Consider the following 20,183-nt stretch of genomic DNA (forward strand, 5'->3'; position numbering starts at 1 on the left):
CTCTCAGATGGATCTCCAAGTGTAAATGCTGTGGCTGGGGAAGAGATGGTACCACAGTGAGTCTGGTCCCCGCCCAGCCTCCTCTCAGACCTGCAACCAGAACTTCTACACAAAGCCCCAGCAGAGGGGGATCAGCAGGGTGCTAGAGAAGGGGGGTACAGTGCGATGGAGGTGGTGTTTCTGTGCAGGTGTGGGATCCCCCCATGGAGGGGATGTTCTGGCTCTTTGCTCTGTCACTGTAAATAATATAAGTTATTAGCAATACATTCAATTTTCAACTTGGCAACATGCCTTTAAAAACCTCCAAAGTTTGGGCAGGCAAAAGGGAGCAAAAAAAATGCTAGTCATACGGTGACAGCTGTGTTTTGGGCAGATGCCTAAGATTTGATTAGAGAGTGAGTGAATTCCTAGGGTTCTATACAAACGAGATTGATTTCCTGGAGAGCAGCACCCCTGGCATTTCATTCTGTGATTAAAATAGAGCTTTCTGCTGCTGTTACTGAACCAGCTGCAGATAGCTATGTTTGTATATGGCAGCCATCACCATGGTATCTGAGTACCTCCCACAGTGACATGAAGGTATACATCCCTATCTTCCCATGGAAGTTATTAGCCTTTCCTCTTGTTTTCACAGCAATACTGTTTTTGCTCAGACAGAGAGTCAGAGGCAATCTGCCAAGCAGATGATAAAACCCTACAGTTTGTCCAAAGGATTCCCAAGCACTTTGCATCTATTGTTCCCACAGGACCTGCAAGGGGATGAAGTCAGCACCTGTTGATTGCTGCTCCATGGCATACTCTGCTGGAACGCTGCAGTTCAGGCTTTATGGTGTGAGAGGGAGCGAGATGATCCTTCATGTTTTGCCCACACACGTGTTGAGACTGAGACAGAGCCAATTCCTTCTTGACTGTCATTCGGGGAGGAAGCTCCGTGCAAAGGTTCAAACCCAGTTTAAAATAATGAACAAGAAAAGAAAATAGTTGCAGTGAAGGCAACCTGGCAAGCACTTAAAGAAAAAGGAGCAATAAGTAAACAAGGCAGACTCAGGTTTTCACACCATTTCACAAAATCTTGCCATGAAATATCTCGTGCCTGGTTTGAGCCACTTACAGTCCAAGTACATAAATAGCTGATGTGAGAAATGCCACTGTTCCAGGCTCAGAAATGTTTTACTGTGATAACTGGGACCTTCAAGCACAGAGAATGGGAAAGATGTGCATATTACAAAAAGCCTTTCCGTTACCCACTGTAACAAGTAAAAGACAGAGCCAGGAACTAGCTGCCTAGGGGCTTCAGGAAGAGGCTGAAAACTTTCCCCTTTAGATCATTAGCTCAGAGATGACCCAGCTCAGTGGTGACCTGTCATTACTATTGGATGACAGCTTGTTATGTGGAATGAGTGGGTAGTTCTCAGTCCTGATGCCTACTGTTCAAGTATCAGAATGCTTTTGTTCCCATCATAATTGGCAGTGACAGTAGCGGTCAAGGATAATAGTAGCCTGGCTGAAAAGGAATGGAAACTGAACTCCTATCTCATCCCTAGTTGTGATTGCTCAAGAATAAGGATGAGGCCTGTGGCAAATTGCCAGCACTATTTTGATGGGTCTTGCACTTTCTCTTCTTTGGGGAGGGTTCAGGGCACCATTTCTTGCCCCTGCAGTGGAATGTTAACTGCCCCACTAGTGTCCTAGAGGAGGGGAGTGGAGAAGGAGGGACCTGGGCCCACCCTCTACTCCAGGTCCCAGCCCAGGGGCCCTGAGGATAGTGGTGAACCACTTGAACTGACACTTCCTTCCCCTGGGCTACTTCCCTCTCCTGCCCTTCAGCTTGTGGGGGGCTTCCTGCCCTCCCTCTGTACAAGCCAGGTGCCCCTTTACCTAGGGTCTTGGACTTTTTAGCTCACCGCAGCACTTCTCCAAACTGTCCTCTGCTTCCCTTCAAATTGTTCTCTGCTCCAGCACCAATTCCACTCTGCTCCAACTCCCACACTGTCTGATTGAAGCAGGGGTTTTTATCATGTGACTGGCTTTAGGTGCTCTAACTGGCTTCAGGTGCTCTAATTAATCTATAGCAAACTTTCTTCCCCTTACAGGGAATAAGGCTCCCTTCTAACCCTCTCCTGCTGCCCTCTGGCCATGCTGTATCACAAGGCCATATGGAGGAAGCCTTCATTGCTATTGTCTGTGTTCTGTGAGTGAATAGAGGACTTCAGGTCCTGATTTCCAGAGGTGTTCAATGTTCACAGCTCCCATTGATTGCAAATGGAGTTGTGGATGCTCAGCACCTTCTGAAAATTAAGACCCAAATTCAGTTTTAAACAAAGGCAAAGCTGAATTCTGCAGGGCCTTTATAAAGCAGCTCACCAGCTCAAATCACGCAGAGGGAGCTCCAGTGCAAGCTACTTAACCAACCAGGAAGCCCATCCATCATCTTCACTCTGACATCTTTGGGCTGGATGCTGATCTCAGTGATGCTTCAGTAATTCTACTGACATTGTCAGAGTCACTCTATCTTTACACCAGTGTCACCAAGACCACAATCTGGCCCTGGGTCTTTATTTTAGTTTAGCACCTCTGCTTCTCCTGAATGGTGAGGTCGTAAATTTCTGGTCACTCCTACTGGGGCAGGGAACATAACTAGATCTCTGGGCCTTTGAGATGACTCATGTTACTAAGAAGAGCGAGGTGTCGGTTGATCAGAAAGATCCCTCGGGAAGCATTTACCATTGTCAGCTCTTGAAAGGTGATCAGCTGTTAGATTAATCTTCCATAACATATCACTTAGGCCAAAGTGAGTTAGCTAAATCTGTGGGCTTAAGAATTTGCAAAGTTCCCATTTTGGCTTAGATACAGAGAAGAATGAAGAAGCTGAGGCTGCAGGTAGAGGATTTTTATTGTGTACGCACTGAATGGAGCAGCTACCCAGCTTTGCCTGCCAAGTATTCAGTTGCTGAGATTTTACTGCCATTAGAAAGGTTCGTCACCTCCCAAACTGATCTAACATTCCCTGTCTCACTTATGAGACATTTATATTTAAAATGCTGCAGCTGAGCCACTGTAGCGCTTCGGAGAGCTTCTCCAATCAGTGTAGTTAATCCATCTCAATGAGACATGGTAGCTATGTCGGTGGGAAAAGCTCTCCCGTCGACATAGTGCCGTCTACACAGGGGGTTAGGCTGGTATAACTACATTGCTCAGAGCGTTTTCATACCCTTGAGCTACATAGTTATACTGATGTAAGTTTATAGTGTAGACATGGCCTCAATTAATCCCATTACTGGTGGTTTGAGAGAGGCACAGAGTACATAGACAACAGATATGAGAAGAGGATGGCTGGGAGGCCAGAATTTGAATGCCAGGCATGACTGCTGTGTGTGAGTCTCACTTTGTTCAGCAATTACCCTTGCTGTTCAACAGGAAGCAGCACTGATGGGAATCCCACTAGAGGAAAAAGTCCCTCAATGTGGACTGTTCAAGGAGATGAGACTAAGAACAAAGGTAACAATTTAGATAGATCTTATAGTGTAGCCCAATGCTGAGTTGCCTTAGACTCCAGATTTCATATCCTATTCCAAAATGGCTGTTTCCACCCAAAAACTGGGCTTCATCTATGGGAAGTAAATGGCAGAATGTGACCAAGACAGTTGCTTAGCATGGGGGAGGCCTTAGATCAGAGAAGGAACAAAAATAGGAAAGAAATATAATAGAGATGTGACAGTAATAGCACCTTAGAATACTGGAGTTTTCCAGTCAGCCGTCCATGTTAATGCTTTCTCTATATCTACCTGATATTTGCACTTAAATTCCTTCCCTGAAGAGATGATGATCTCATAGCACTTTATAAATATTCATAGATTCCAAGAACAGAACGGAACCACTATGATGAACTAGTCTGACCTCTATGACACAGGCCATAGAATTTCCCTGAAATAATTCCTAGAGCATATCTTTTAGAAAAACATTCAGTTTTGATTTTAAAACTGTCAGTGATGGAGACTCCACCACAACCTTTGGTGCGATGTGCCAATGGTTAATTATTGTCACTATGAAAAAATTTACAATTTATTTCCAATCTGAATTTGTCAAATTTCAATACCTAGCCATTGGATCATGTTATAGCTTTGTCTGCTAGACTGAGCCTTGACCAAGCCTCTCTCTGTGAGGTAGGTAAGGAATATTCAAAGATAACTTCATTCATCACCAAAAGGCATCCAACCTCTAGAGTGGAACGCAGCAGCTTTTCAACAGCACACAGCAACACCACACAATAACTTAGCAGAGAATCTGAAAAAAATGCTTCTGTAATTGCAATTGAAGAAAGAATATTGAGTACATGGAATGTAATTCTCCAGTTGGAATGTAACCAGCACAGTAAGGGTAACAATCCTATCTTCATGGAGTTAATTTGCAACGTCTGTCAATTATGATGCTATGGGAAAATGTTACAAAATGCAGTGTGCTCTCAGCTCCTCAAGCAATGGGTGATCAGCCTGTCTTAGGATGGGGTTCATATTAGGGCAGATTCTTCTATTAAGGAAAACCTGCTACATCTTCCCCGATAGATATCTCCTATTTATGACTTTTCCATAGGGAGAGGAAGGCTGGTCCAGTGGTTAGATACTAGCATGGCACTCTAGTGATCAAGGTTCAATTCCTAAATCTACCACATACTTCCTGTATGACCCTGAGCAAATCACTTATCTCCTTGTACATCGGTTCTCCATTTGTACCTTATCTTACAGGGATGTTGTGAGGCTAACCACATTAAAGGTTGTGATGTGCCCAGATGCTATGGTTATATGGGCCATATAAGTGCCATAGATAGATATGTTCTTATTTAACCAACATATCCTCCCACAAAGGAAAGGCATTCCCTTGAAGGGAGGATGTTGTAATTTTATGACTCCTGAAATCAACTGACAGACCAGCTTACTTACTCTACATATAAATATTGATAATACAAAAAACATCTTGAATTTGTCACTGACTCTGATGCATGGGAGATTACCATAGAACCACCTGGTACGGCAGGAGAGGTCCATCACTGCTTTGAGCAATCACTGAACTGAGCTGTTAGTCCTTGATCAGACTGTCACAATCAGTGAGGTGTGTGTCTGTGTGATCTGCCTTATTACAGGTGGCAGGCCTGCCTTCTGCTCTGTACAAGAGAGTGGAAAGGAAAGAGGCTATTTATATAAAGTTAATTAACTGTTCCTGATGACCAAGGCAGAAACAGCCAGCAGAAGCAGCACTTCTTATCTGTTTCTTCCAGGACACAGCACCTGGTTTATAGAGGAGATACTGTCAAAAGAGTATGTTCCTGCTTCTTTAGGACCGAGGTTCTCAAACTGGGGTGTGTGCCAGCTTGTGGGTGTGTGGAATGTATTCTGGGAGGGGGATAAGAAGCTTTAGGAGAGTGGCGGCTGCTGGCTGGGTACCCTGCTCAGAAGGCAGTGCCACCGCCAGCAGCTGCACAGAAATGAGGGTGGTGGTATATGTACTTGTGTGGTGGTAGCAGGGAGAGGGTCGTGTAAATGACTACAGACACAGAATGGGGTGTATGATCAAATAAGTTTGAGAACCACTAGTATAGGAGATGTGCAATGCTAACACATAGTGTGGGAAGGGAATGTGTAGGTGGGAAAAATACTTCTCAAGCTTGGTTTGTTATTACTAGGGTGACCAGGTGTCCTGTTTTTAAAGGGACAATCTCATATTTAAGTCCTCCTGTGGGTGTCCCTACTTTTTCTTAAAAATGGGCAAATTGTCCCATACTTTCTATCTCCCCCGAACTGGCAGGTACAGCTGCTGGCTGGATCCCTGCTCGCCACCTGCCTATCCACTAGTGGTGAAGGAGGAGGGTCCAGTGGCTGATGATGGTGTGTGTGTGCAAGGCCGGTGGCGGGGTGAAGATGCAGTGTGCGGGGCCGGCCACTCCCCCTGCTGATCTATCAGTGCAGCCCCCACTGCATACCAGCTCTCGGCCAGCAAAGCCCTGCTCCTACCCCCGTCCCATTTTCGGCCAGCACTGGCTGTGTGCTGCGAGCTGCGGTTGCTGGTGAGTGCAGGTAGGTGGCAGCCAGTTATGTGTTGCCTCTGCTGCCCACCCATCAGCCCTTTATGTGCTCCCCCTCTCACTGTCCTCTCCTTGCTTTGCCCCTTCCCCCCTTCCCAGTGCCACTGCTCTTCCGTATCCCACCTGGCGAGGCATATCCCGCTCCCAGCACTGTGTGGAGAACCAGCCCCTGGTTGGAAAGCTCAGCTCACCAACAGCCTGGCTGGCTGGTGCCTTCCTTCCCTGACTGAGGCAGCAACCTGGGAAAGCCCAAGACCCTCTGACCGGGAGGACCCAAGCCAAAGCCCCGCACAGAGCTGGCACAGGATGCCTCTCCACCCCCCAGCTAAGCTCCGGAATGGTGGTGGAGGAAAGTGATTTCCAGCCTGTTCACACCCGGAACTTACAGGCTCCACAGCAGCTCCCAGGGCAGGCGCTTAGTACCCACTTCACTGCCACACACACCCCCTGCCACCCTGGGTCCTGGCTCCAGGGAGCACAGGGCTTCTCTGTCTCCTAGGCTCCCTCCCCTGCTGAGCCACCTCTCTGGCTAGGGTTTGCTGAAGCCTCTGGAGTCAGGTTCCCTGGGCTCTGGTGCACAATGCATCCTTAGGGCTTAACCCCTTCCTGCACATGCTGTAGCCAGAGGCAGCTGGGTTATGTCAGTTGCCAGCAGCAGCCTGGAGATGTTAGCTGCCTTTCAACACTTTGCGAGCAGGAAGGGACAAGCTGCTTCCAGCCACCCGGGGGAGGAGGGGAGAAGAGATGAGCTCTGCAAAGGCACTAGCAAGTCATCCCTTCTCCCTCCCCATCCTCCTCCCTTGTGGCTGAAAGCCGCTCCAGTCCCTTCCTTCCCACACAGTGAAGGCTGCTGGTGGTCACATTCTGGTGTGAGCCTGGCAGAAATCTGGAGGGGCATGTGACCCTGTGTGCCCCGCCCCCCACCTGTTGCCTCAGGAAGACATGGTACCAGGAGTGGTGGGTCCATCCCAGGGACCCAGCCAGGCATGGAAGGCAAAAAGTGCAGGGCAGGAAGGGGAGGGTCAGTCAATCAACCCCCTGTGTGAGAGAGGTGTATGGGAATGTGTGTGTGTCACCCCTCCCCGTGTGAACTGAACTGTAAAGCCTTATAGATAAGAAGGTAAATAAAAAGAATCCAACTACTCAGTATTTCTTTTAGCAGGGGCTCAGTCAACTTGATTTGTTAGTCTCTAAAGTGCCACAAGCACTCCTCATTCTTTTAGCTCCTGAAGAGGCTTTGATGTTTTGCTTTTAGTAGGCCCTCAAAACAGTAAGTGCTGGGCCTGCTTCCTCCAGGCCTTGATTTTTCTCAGAAACATGAAATGAAATTTCACTTACAAGCATCTGAACCAAACAGATGTACAGAGAAAATCTACATGAGGGGCAAGTATAGGCAGAGTTCTCAGGCTGGCAGCTTGGAGGATGTCCTGATCTATTTGGAAAGTAGTGCACTATGCCTCCACTTTTTGCAGGATGAGTGGAGGGACTCGCATGTCATGACTGAAGTACATGTGATGCGGGGGAGGAGAGGTTTGCAACATTCCAGTCCTCACATTCCTGGTGCAGTTAAAGTTAGATACGTTTTTCGTTATTTGCTTCTCTAAGCTACTGCAATAATATTGGTGCACAGTTAAACAGCTGCCACTTCCCACCCCCAAGGTGACTGCATTTCAGTGGAGGGTGAAGTGATTATAGATAAAGGGCAAAGGCTCCATTCAGCTCCCCACAATGGATCTCAGGCCTGATATTTTGCTCTCCTTAAATGCACAGTATTCTGCACACATAGGTTGAATGTTGCAGGGTAATCTGGGCCTTTAAAGATGTTCCAATGCATACCCCACTGGTTTCTGGTTCTCCATTAGACCATGGGACTTATAGTTCAGGGATCATGTAACTATGCGCCCGAAGCAAGGCTTGCTGGGATGGGAAACACAGGATAAAGGGAAGTCCTGTTCCTTAGTGGAGAGAGAGCAAGAGAATGCTAGGGAGGACAGTAGCTGGCTGAGGCCTGGGAGAAAACCTGGGGAAAAACAGTAGTTTCTTGGCAGCTCTGTCCCTGGGTCAGCCAGTTGGGGCTGAGACCAGGGGGATTTCCTGCAGTGAGGGAGCTGGGAATGGAACCTGTGTGGGTGTGGCTGATGAAGGCATGGAAAAAGAGAGGCAGCTGTAGGAGGTGGCCCCAGGAATGATGATGCAGGGTAGTTTGTAGTGGAGGAAGGACAGCTTTTCCATAGTATCCAGTCCCAGGTTAAGGACTAGAGTAGGAGGAGGATCCAGACTTCCTACAGTGCCACCTAGAAGCAGTGGGAAAGTCCTGTGACTGAGAGGAAAGACTTAGAGGGAAGCTGAAGACCAAGGATGGATTGACCCCCAATATAATGGGTGAATGAGCTCCCTGAAAGCAAGAGGGAAGGACTTGCCAGTTCCACAGGCCCTAGGCAGAGGTTTGGCCCACAAGGGTTGCAAGGGTTCGTTTTGATTTATGTTTAGACTTTCCTTACCCTGAAAAGGGAGGACGTCCAGTGTGGCCAGAGGGCCAAATCACCAAACTACCAAAGAGCAGCCAGGAAACTGAGGTTCCTGATGGTGGAGATGCAAGTTGTATCCCCTCAGTGGAATTCTCCTGTGTGCAGAGAGTGAGCACAAAGCCTATGCACCCTCACTTAGGCCCTAATTGAGCTCTCTATATGGAAGATGCATGAAAATGCAGAGCAGTGCTGTTACATTTTAAACAATATACAGCTTAAAATTCAGTCTCTCCAAAAATCTGCATTTTTGCAGAAATCTGACTCTCTCCAAAATACCCTAGAAGAAAACCCATTTCATGCTCAAACACTTTGGGGCCGACCTTCTGCCATTATGGAATTCCTTGTCTCTGCTCACAGCCACAGTTTACTTCCTGCTGGGAGATGGCTCAACAAGTAGAGGAATTTATCCTGTTTCTGAATTCACAGCAGAAGTTGTTCCTTCCACTCAGTGCTCAACTCCCCAACACAGGAATCCTGTACTTGGGCTGTGTAGGAAGAGCCATTACTTTTCTTCTGGATTTAATTATGGTTTCTAGGAGCTTGTATATTGCTGAAGGGCAGCATGCACCTGGTTACACAGTCTCTGAATAGGCCCATTTGCTCACATTGTTTAAATGAGAAGATTCAAACAGCGTCAGTTGTAGGAATCTGTTGCTCAAAGGAAATAAGAACATCAGCATGTCATGCCTCACTCCCACTTTTGCATCCTGTGTCGGGAAGTTGCAACACACAAGATTCTGGAATTTGCACCTACAAAAAAGCAACGAGTGAGTGAAAATCAGCCCTGTGGAGAAGGCTTGTGCATCACCTAAGTCAGTGATGCCCAACCTTATTTCACAGAAGTGCCACGTTGGCTCAACCTTATGTGAGCCAAACGGATTCTACATATTTTAATAAGATTTCAAGTCACCTGTATTGATTTATATTTTAAGTTCAGCTTGTTTTGTATGTATTTAGATTGTTTCTATGTACAGTATTGTCTATTTACACATTTGTGTAAACTAAAATGATGTAAACATGACGACAAAATGCTAATGAATTGGCCGTTAGCATGTTGGGTTGAAGCAGGCTGCAGGCCTTATGAAATGCTCTGGTGGGCCGTGTATGGCCTGCGGGCCATAGGTTGGGCACCATCCTCAAAATAGGGCTCAAGTGGAACTTGCATGTTGCGTGGGCCTTGTACTGGTGCTCTGGACAGGGGTGAATTTTGTCCCAGGAAGATAACACACATCATCTGACTTCAAAGGAGCCGTTGTCAAGGTTTTTAACACTCAAACTGGAACTTGGCCTTGTTCTCAATTCTGGAGGGGTTAATTAGGGTTTGTACCCTTCCCACAAGTGCTTTCTCCTGAACGGCACCTACATATTGTTGGTTATTACAGAGATGCTTGTGAGTGGTAGGTTGCATATATTGATTTGTTGTTGTTTAACACTTTGGCCATATAGGTTGATTCATAGACAGCAGAGATGGAACAGACGTATCCAATCATCCAGTCCATCTCCCTGCAGATGCAAGATTGTTTCATACAGGACACTACCTAATGTGTTGCCCAGTCTAGTTTTAACCCATCCCAAGCAATAGGAGATTTCACAAATTCCCTAGGAAGACAAATATGTAGCCTAATATTTCTCATTGGCTTGTTTTGACAAGGTTGCTCTTGAGTGCTGGAGTTGGCTGGAAATCTTCAGATTTTCAGGGATCTGTTTGTTTGAGGGGGGAATCTTTTTAGCTCAGCTTGAATGAATACTCAGCTGCGTACACACAGGGCTGTCTGTTGCAGGGATGCTGAGTTTTGGACTGGCAATGTTGGTTTGGTTTGGATTACTAGTGACCCTTTGCGTTATGCCCTCCAGTGTGTTATAATTTGAACGTGCCAATTAGAGCCACAGAGGCAAATAATAAAATAACAACATTATTTTGCAACCTAAATAAATGCCAGGCTATAATCTAACCCCTCCCCCCCACGTCTTATGTAAAAAGTCATGTGCATTTTTATATGTCATTTTTTTTAAAAAGAGAAAAAAGGGGGTGGGTCAAAGTGGAGAAATAGACCTTTTCCAAAAAGAAACTCCTTGTTGAGCCGTTCCAGTGGATAACTTTTCTTTGTTTCGGCACCAGTGATGGACATAAAGTGCTCTCTGAGGTAGCAGGCTAGGTGATGGTGTGTCCCAAATCAACCTGGCAGACTCTCTCATTTCTCTGGATGTGTTTATTAAGTGGCTGCGGTGCTGTTGAGAGGCGCCAGATGGTCTTTGGAGACTGCACACAATGGGTACAACACAGACAATGGCAACAGCAAGGCTCACACCGATAGGCAGAGCCCTTATGGGCCTGATCCAAAGCCCACCAAATAAGACAGGAGGAGTTGGTTTTTTAACTGACTGCGATAGGTTTTTGATCAGGCCTGCGGGGGAAGACATGCACTGTTTCTCTCTGAATCTGTTTTAGTGACCAACACAAGATTACAGTCTCCAGGACTGTCAAGCTGGCAACATCCGGCAGCATAGGTGCTTCTTTAGGAAGGGGGTGCTTACTTTAATAGTGGTATTTTGTGATTTGATACCTGACCTACTAGGAACCATTAACTAATTTCTCATGGGAGACCACTTAACATCAGATGGGTAACCATGTACCAGGAACTCATGCAAAATGTAGGATGGATTCAAACCTGGCAGACCTTTCAAATGACCTTTTGGGCTCTTGAAGCTGTATTTGCCATGGGAATCCTCCTTGGTGGCCTTGCTTTCCTATTTCTACAGCCATGGTTCTCTGTTCCAGGAACACCCATGAAGTTGCTGATTCTCTGAAAACAGCAGCAGAGGGTCAGTGTCAGTTAGTGCAAGTCCATACTGCAATCTTGGAAGGGATGGTTGGAAAAACACTTTACTGCAAGAATTTCTGCAGCTCCATATTTATCCAACCAGTAAAGACCAAATCCTACTCCCGTTTTCTGGCTCAATGAGCAAAGTGAAAGATAAGAAGGGTATTTTTTTATCTCTGCTGAAAAGATTAATGTCAAAGTGGGAGGATTAGTTCTCTGCAGTGCAAGAGATTAAGTCTGGATTTTGCAAACTTTCCCATTATCAGTTTCCCCCCTCTAGACAATCCTCACCGGGCTTTACAACCCCTCTCTGCCAACACTGGAGTTCAGTGAATGTGTCTCTTATTCAACCATTTTTGTCTCCTTTCACAACCTCTGCATTAAAACAATCTTCATATAGCAGGGCTGTGCTTCATTCTGGAATTTTGTTAGCTTTTGCCAGACATCCAATTCTTTCTCATACACACTGCCCTCCTGTCTTGCTACACACCTAAACCAGAGCTTTTCTCAATATTTAGAAGGGGAAATGTACAAGGTTTTGTCTTTCTTCTCAATCAGAAAGAACAGGCTTACCTCCCAATAAAACATACCCTCTGTCCAGATAAAAGAGAGCTGCAAATTACACACTCTCTTTAAAACAGTAGTTCTGCTAGCCAACAGAATTGTTAATGTCATTCCAAATGCAGGATGAGTTTGTCCTTAATTACACTTCTGCATGGTACTTTTTGCTAAACCACTCACTAGTTACTGTTGCTCAGACTAGCGTAAGAATGGCCATACTAGGTCAGACCAATGGTTCATCTAGCGCAGGGGTGGGCAAACAATGACCAGCGAGTCGGATCTGGGCTTTGGATCCGGCCTGCAGGATTGCCCCCCGTGGCACCACGAGCCTTGCACCGCTCTGCAGAAGCAGCCAGCACCACTTCCCTGCAGCCCCCGTGTAGGGGGGCAGAGGGCTTCATGCATTGCTTATGCCTCCAGGCACCGCCCCCCGCAGCTTTCATTGGCTGGGAACGGGGACCTGCGGTCAATGGGAGCTTCTGGGGAGATACCTTGAGGTAGGGCAAGGGCAGGGGGCGCAGAGCCTTCCCCTCCCCTCCTCCAGGGGCCGCAGCACCTCCTGGAGTGGCATGGGGCCATGGGCAGTGAGTGATGTAAGCAGAGTCAGGATAAGCTCTACCCTGACATCTGGTGGAAAGAATTTCAGGGGGTGTATTTGCATAGGCACGCCTACCCTATCCCAGACTGCTGAGCTGTGGGACTGCTAGGTGACAAATGACTCACCCTCAGTTGGGTGGTACTTGCTAGACAAGGGACATGGGTTCCAAAACCCAGTGAATTGAGAGAGGCTGGGAACAGGTATCTGTGCCTGGTGGGGCAGTCTCCTTGTGGAGCCAGAAGCACCAGTTCCACCCCCTCCTCTCTCCACTGTAGAATGTCAGAGTTGATTTTTTTTTTATTCTCTCAAGAATCTAAACACAGGTTACTGAGCTGAACTCACTTTGGGCTAATGGTGCACTAGCACTGGGGCTCCCCTACTAAGAGCTGAGATCACTAAAGAGCTGAAATTACTGAGCTGAGAGCACTGCGTACTGTGCTAACTAGTGGGGGAGCCTGAAGATATACTGTGGAACAGAGCAGCTGGCGGAGCGGAGCAGTTGTGGGGACGGCTGGAGCGGATCACGGGACAGCTGGTGGCAGCGGAGTGGCTGGCAGAGCGGAGTAGCTGTGGGACGGGTGGAGTGGCCCACAGAGCGAGCGGAGCTGAGCAGTTTGCAGGGAGAACTGGAGCAGCTCATGGAGCAGAGCAGCTGGTGGAGCGGAGCAGTTTCTGAGGACGGCTGGAGGAGCAGAGTGGAGCGGCTGGTAAAGCGGAGCAGTTCGTGGAGAAGGCGGAAGCAGAGCCCATGGAGAGGCAGGGCAGCTGGCCCCCGAACCACGTAAGATGCCCCTTTCTACCCAGGCTGGGGGGAGGGACCTCTACAGATAAACTCTTGAACTCTGGGGTGGCATTGACCAGAGACTTTTGGGTTGTTGGACTTTGGGGTGATTGGACTTAAAACCCTAAGGGGAAAAAGGACAGTGCCAAACGTGCTTGGAGGTGGGTTTTGTTTATGGTTTGTGTTATAACCCTGTTTGTGGTGTTTCTCCAATGGGATGCCGCATCGATTTCTTCCTTTATTAAAAAGATTTTGCTACACTCAGACTCCGTGCTTGCAAGAGGGGAAGTATTGCCTCCTAGAGGCGCCCAGGGGGTGTGGTATGTCAGTGTCCCAGATCACTGGGTGGGGGCTCAAGCCGGTTATGCATTGTGTTACTGAAACGGAACCCCTGGATACTGAACCCGGCCCTTGTTCCTGCCAGCTCAGAGGGGCAGAAGGGTTACAGTTATATACTCACGTGGTGCCTGGGCACCTGCAATATTCAGAGCCCTGGGGCCCAGCTCCACCAATGTTTGGGGCCGGGTCTCCCCCTGGCCCCACCTGCCAGCCCCGTGCCTCCCCCGAGTGTCCCCCGGTCCCCCCTTGCTGGCCCCATGCATGTCGCTGGGCCCTGGAGGGAGAAGAGCGTCCCTGCCTCTTCCATGCAGCCTCTCTGCAGCAACTGCTGCCGCAGGGTCCTAGTGCCCCCCATATTGACTGCCAGGGCAGACCGACTCTTAGCCTGCCCTTCCACCTCAGACCCTTCCCTTTTCTGGCGGGGCCCTCTACCAGCACAGCCCCCGCCCCCACCCTCAGTCACCACTCCTGCCCCATGCTGGGCAAGGAGGAAGCCCTATTCCCCACTCCCAGTGAGGCTACAGTCAGGGGAGAAGGTGCACGCAGCACCCCACGGCACCCACCATGGGGGAGGCAAGGGAGATTCCTGGACCTGAGAAGGGCCCTAGGAGTACATGCAGTGACAGTGGTGGGTGTGAGTGTGCTGCTGGGGGGGCGGGAAAGAGGAGATCCTCCCCCAGAACTTGCTGCTGCCGGCAGGGAAAGGTCTGGGGGGATTCCTCCTCTCTGGTCCTTGTCCCGGAGCAGCCTGCCTAAACCCCAAACTCATCCCCAGCCCTGCCCCACCCCAGAGCCCACACCCTCAGTCAGGGCTTTCACCCCCTCACTGCACCCTGAACCCTCTACCCTAGCCCTGAGCCTCTCCAGCACCCCAAACACCTCATCCCCAGTCCTAGCCAGAGCCATCATCCCCCTGCACCCCAACCCTCTGCCCTAGCCCTGAGCCCCTCCACCACCCCAAATCTCTCATCTGCAGCCCCAGCCAGAGCCCTCATCCCCCCCACACCTCAACCCTCTGCCCCCCCTAACACCACAAACCCCTCATCTCCATCCCCAGAGCCCTCACACACCTCTGTACCCCAACCCTCTGCTCTAGCCCTGAGCCCCTCCTACACCCCAAACACCTTATCCCCATCACAGAAAGAGCCCTCATTCCACCGCTCCCTAACCCTATGCCCCAGCCGAGCCCCTCCAATACCCCAAACCCCTCAGCCCCAGCCAGAGCCCTCACTCCCCACACTCCTACTCTCACCCTGAGCCCCTCCCACACCCCAAAGTCCTCATTCCCAGCCCCAGCCCGAGCCCTCACCCCCTACACCCCTACCGTCGCCTCGAGCCCTTCCCAAACCCTAAACCCACCATCCCCAGCTCCAGCCAGCCAGAGCTGGTGCAAGGATGTTTCATGCCCTAGGCGAAACTTCCACCTTGCGCCCCTGCGGCAGCTCCCCCCCTCCACTCTGAGGCACTCCCCGCCCCAGCTCACCCCTGCTCTGCGCACAAGTACCCCAAACACGCCGTCGCTGCTTCACTTCTCCCGCCTCCCAGGCTTGCGGCGCCTAAGCTGATTGGCGCCACAAGCCTGGGAGGCGGGAAAAGTGAAGCAGCCACAGCGTGCTCGGGGAGGAGGCGGGGCAGGGGTGAGCTGGGGCGGGGAGTTCCCCTGTGTGCCGCCCCCCCCCTTACTTGCTGCAGGCGGCCCTCTCCGTGCTCCCTTGCCCCAGGTCCCTCTGCCTAAATGCCAGCGGCAACCAGGGAAGCCGAAGATCCTGCCGCTGCAGTCACTGCTGAAGAAAATGGCGACCCCAAATCCCAGTGCCCTAGGCAACTGCCTAGGTCGCCTAAATGGTTGCACAGGTCATGCAGCCAGAGCCCTCATCCCCCTGCACCTAACCATCTGCCCCAACCCTGAGCCCCCTCCTGTATCATGAAGTCCTCATCCCCAGCCCCATCCCATTCCTCTGCCATAGTCCTGAGCCCCCTCCTGTACCCCAAACCTCTCATCCCCAGCCCCACCCCAAACCCAGCCCCACCCCTGCACCCCCTCCCTCCCCTAAACTCCCTCCCAGAGCCTGCACCCCTTCCTCCACACCTCTCTCATCCCCAACTCCTTCCCAGCACCTGCACCCTGCACCCCTCCTGCACCCCCGACTTCCTCCTCCAGCCAAACTCCCTCCCAGATCCTTGGGCAGATGGGAGGTTGAGTTTTGGGGGGGTGGAGTTTGGGCAGGTTCTGGGCACCACCAAAATTTCTACAAACTTGCCGCCCATGCGTGGGGCCAGGGACAGGGCAGGCAGGCAGGCAGGGAGCCTGCCCTGGCCCTGGTGTGCGCCACTGCCACCCTGGAGCCGCTTTAGGTAAGCAGCACCAGGCTGGCATCCAAACCCCTCCTGCACCCCACCCCCAAACTCCCTGCCTGCTCTTCACACCCCTCCTGCACCCCAACTCCCTGCCTTGAGCCCTCTCGTGCACCCCACACTCCTCCAGCACCCCAACCCCCTGCCCTGAGCCCCCTGCTGCATCCTGCAGCCCTCCTGCATCCAACCCCTTGCCCTGAGCACCCTTCTGCTGTCTGCACCCCTCCTGTACCCCTGTCCTGAGCCCCCTCCTACACCCCAATCCCATTCCCTGAGCCCCCCATACATCCCGCACCTTTCCTCTGCCCCAATCCCTTGCCTGAGTGCCTTCCTGCACACCGCATCCTCGCCCACACCCCGCACCCCAACTCCCTGCTCCGGCCCTGCATACAATTTTCCCATCCAGATGTGGCCCTCGGCCCAAAAAGTTTGCCCACCCCTGATCTAGTCCAATATCCTGTCTTCTAACAGTGGCCAATGACTAGGGTGACCAGACATCACGTTATTATTGGGACCATCCCGATATTAGCAGCTTTGTCTTGTATGTGCAACTATACCCACCACCCCTGAAAAAAAGCATCCCAAATTTTCACACTCACTATCTGTTCACTTTACAAATGACAGATTTTTCAGAGGGAATGAACAGAACAGGGCAATTATTAAGAGATCCATCCTTTATTGTCCATTCCCAGCCGCTGGCAGTCAGAGAGTTAGGAATGCCCAGAGCAGAGGGTGGCATCTCTAACCATCTTGGCTAAAAAGCCATCGATGGACCTGTTCTCCACTAACTTATCTAATTATTTTTTTAACCCAATTTTATTTTTGGCCTTCACAACAAATGAGTTCCACAGGTTAACTGTGCATTGTGTGAAGAAATACTTCCTTTTGTTTGTTTTAAACCTGCTGCCTATTAATTTCATTAGGTGACCTCTGGTGCTTGTGTTATGTGAATGGGGTAAATAACATTTCCCTATTCACTTTCTCCATACCTTTCATGATTTTATAGACCTCTATCATATACCCCCACAGTCATCTCTTTTCCAAGCCGAACAGTCTCAGTTTTTAAAATCTCCTCTCATATGGAAGCAGTTCCATAGCCATAATCATTTTTGTTGCCCTTCTCTGTAATTTTTCCATTTCTAATGTATCTTTTTTGAGGTGAGGCAAGCAGAACTGCGCGCAGTATTCATGGATTTATATAGTGGCATTATACTATTTGCTGCCTTATTAGCTATCCTTTTACTAATGGTTCCTAACATTCTGTTGGCTTTTTGTGACTGCCACTACACATTAGAGGATCTTTTCAGAGAACGATCCACAATGACTCCAAGTTCTCTTTCTTGAGTAGTAACAGATAATTTAGACCCCAGAATTTTGTATGTGTAGTTGGGATTATGTTTTCCAATGTGCATTACTTTGCATTTATCAACATTAAATTTCATCTGCCATTTTTTTGCCCAGTCACCCAGATTGATGGGATCCCTTTATAACTCCTTGCAGTCTGCTTTGGACTTAACTATCTTGTATTGTTTGCAAACTTCGCTACCTCATTGTTTACCCCTTTCTCCAGACAATTTTTTACTATGTTGAACAGCACTGGTCTAGTACAGATCATTGGGGAGTCCATGATTTACCTCGTTTTTTACTGACTGTTTATTCCTACCCTTTGTTTCCTGTCTTTTAACAAGGAACCTTTATTCTTATTCTATGACTGTGTATTTTGCTTTAGAGCCTTTGGTGAGGGACCTTGTCAAAGGCTTTCTGAAAGTCCAAGTACACTATATCCTCTGGATCACCTTCGTCCACATGCTTGGTGATACCCTCAAATAATCCTAACAGATGGGTGAGGCATGATTTCCCTTTACCTTTACAAGAGCCATGTTGACCTAAAATATCATGTTTATCTATGTGTTTGATAATTTTTTTTTCTATAGTTTCAACAAATTTGCCTGGTATGGACGTTAGGTTTAGCAACCTGATATTGCCAGGATTGCCTTTGGAGTCTTTTTAAAACATTGGCATTACATTAGCTATCCTCCACTCATCTGGAACAGAGGCTGATTTAAGTAATAGGTTACATACCACAGTTAGTAGTTCTGCAATTTCATATTTCAGTTCCTTCAGAACTCTTGGGTGAATACAACTGCTCCTGGAGACATCTTACTGTTTAATTTATCAATTTGTTCTAAAACCTCCTCTATTGACACCTCAATCTGGGACCATTCCTCAGAGTTGTCACCTAAAAAGAATGGGCAGGTGTAGGAATTTCCCTCACATCCTCTGCAGTGAAGATCAGTTGTCAAGGTATTTTCCCCCCAGTTTGAACTTTAGCATCCAAAAGTGGGGACCTGCATGGACCCTTCTAAGCTTAATTCCTAGCTTAGATCTGATAGCGCTGCCACCAGCCAAAATATAGTGTTTGGCACACTCTCTGTTCCCCCAAAACCTTTCCTGGGGAACCCAAGACCCAAACCCCTTGGGTCTTAAAACAAGGAGAAATAAACCATCCCCCCTCCTTTCCCCCTCCCAGACTTTCCCCTCCCTGGGTTACCCTGAGAGGCTACACTGATCCAAACTCCTTGGATCTTAAAACAGAGAGGAATTAACCTTCCCCCACCTCCTTTCCCCCCACCAATCCCCTGGTGAGTTCAGACCCAATCCCCTTGGGTCTTAAACAAGGGAAAAAATCAATCAGGTTCTTAAAAAAGAAAGCTTTTAATTAACGAAAGAAAAAGTAAAAATTTTCTCTGTAAAATCAGGATGGAAAATGTTTACAGGTTATTCAGATTCATATAGCCTAGAGGGACTCCCTCCCCCCTAGCCTGAGATTCAAAGTTACAGCAAAGAGAGGTAAAAATCCTTCCAGCAAAATACACATTCACAAGTTAAGAAAACAAACATAAGACTAATCCGCCTTTTCTAGCTAGTACTTACTATTTTGAGCATGAGAGATTGTTTCAGAAAGATTGGAGAAAGACCTGGTTGCACATCTGGTCCCTCTTAGCCCCAAGAGCGAACAAAGAACAAAACAAACAGCACAAACAAAGACTTTCCTCCCTCAAGATTTGAAAGTATCTTGTCCCCCTCTTTGGTCCTCTGGCCAGGTGTCAGCCAGGTTCACTGAGCTTCTTAACCCTTTACAGGTAAAAGAGACATTAACCCTTAACCATCTGTTTATGACATCAGTGCAAAGAATTCATTTAGCTTTTCCACAATGGCCTTGTCTTCCAGGAGTGCTCCTTTAGCATGTTGATTGTCCAGTGGCCCCACTGTCTGTCTGGCAGGCTTTCTGTTTCTGATGTACTTAAACACAAGTTTGCTATTAGTTTTTGTATCTTTTCCTAGTTGCTCTTCAGATTCTTTCTTGGCAGGCCCAATTACACTTTTACACTTGACTTGCCTGAGTTTGGGTTCCTTTCTGTTTTACTGAGTAGGATTTGACTTGCAGTTATTAAAGAATGTCTTTTTGCCTCTGACTGCCTTTTACTCTGCTGTATAGCCATGGTGGCATTTTTTGTGATCTTCCTGTTTTTTTGGGTTTTTTTTAATTATTATTTTTGTTTTTTTTTATTTGGAGTGTACATTTAGTTTGAGCCTCATTTATGGTGATTTTAAATAGTGTCCATGTAGTTTGCAGGCATTTCACCCTTGTGACTGTTCTGTTTAGCTTCTGTTTAATTAGCTTTTTCGTTTTTATGTAGTTTCCCTTTTTGAAGTTAAAAGCTACTGTGGTGGGTTTCTTTGGCAGTCATTAAGGGTGTCTAGAAATTTTATCTCTGCATCCTCTCCTGAAGTGACAAAAACTCAGTCAATATGAGGATAGTTAAGGTCCCCATTTATTATTGCATTTTCTGCCTTTGTAGCTTCTCTAATCTTCATGAGCTTTTCACAATCACCATCATCATCCAGAGCAGGTAGTTGGTACATTCCTGCCACTATACTCTTATTATTTTAGCATGGAATTCCCATTCATAGAGATTCTATGGCACAGTTTGGTTTAAGATTTTTACTATAGTTGATTCTATGCTTTCTTTCACATATAGTACCACTCCCCCAGAGCACCCGACTCTGTCATTTCTATATATATTTTTACTCTAGTACTATCATGTCCCATTGATTATCC

The 20,183-nt window shown here is 48.2% G+C and overlaps 1 protein-coding gene across 2 annotated transcripts in view; it reads left to right on the top strand.

Moving 5' to 3' along the window:
• The window catches only part of TRIM44 (tripartite motif containing 44), a 168,857-nt gene that overhangs the window by 142,559 nt on the left and 6,115 nt on the right, over nucleotides 1-20,183 (top strand). Inside the window, exon 6 of one of the 2 annotated variants that reach the window (XM_050955485.1) lies at nucleotides 747-1,912. The exons of the other annotated variant lie outside the window; for it this stretch is intronic. The gene's annotated coding sequence lies outside the window, so the exon portion shown is untranslated. Of the gene's footprint in view, nucleotides 1-746; nucleotides 1,913-20,183 lie in introns of those variants that run through there. 2 annotated transcript variants of the gene reach the window in all.

The sequence above is a fragment of the Gopherus flavomarginatus genome, chromosome 5 (assembly GCF_025201925.1).
Source record: "Gopherus flavomarginatus isolate rGopFla2 chromosome 5, rGopFla2.mat.asm, whole genome shotgun sequence".
In the NCBI taxonomy this organism is placed as follows: domain Eukaryota; kingdom Metazoa; phylum Chordata; order Testudines; family Testudinidae; genus Gopherus; species Gopherus flavomarginatus.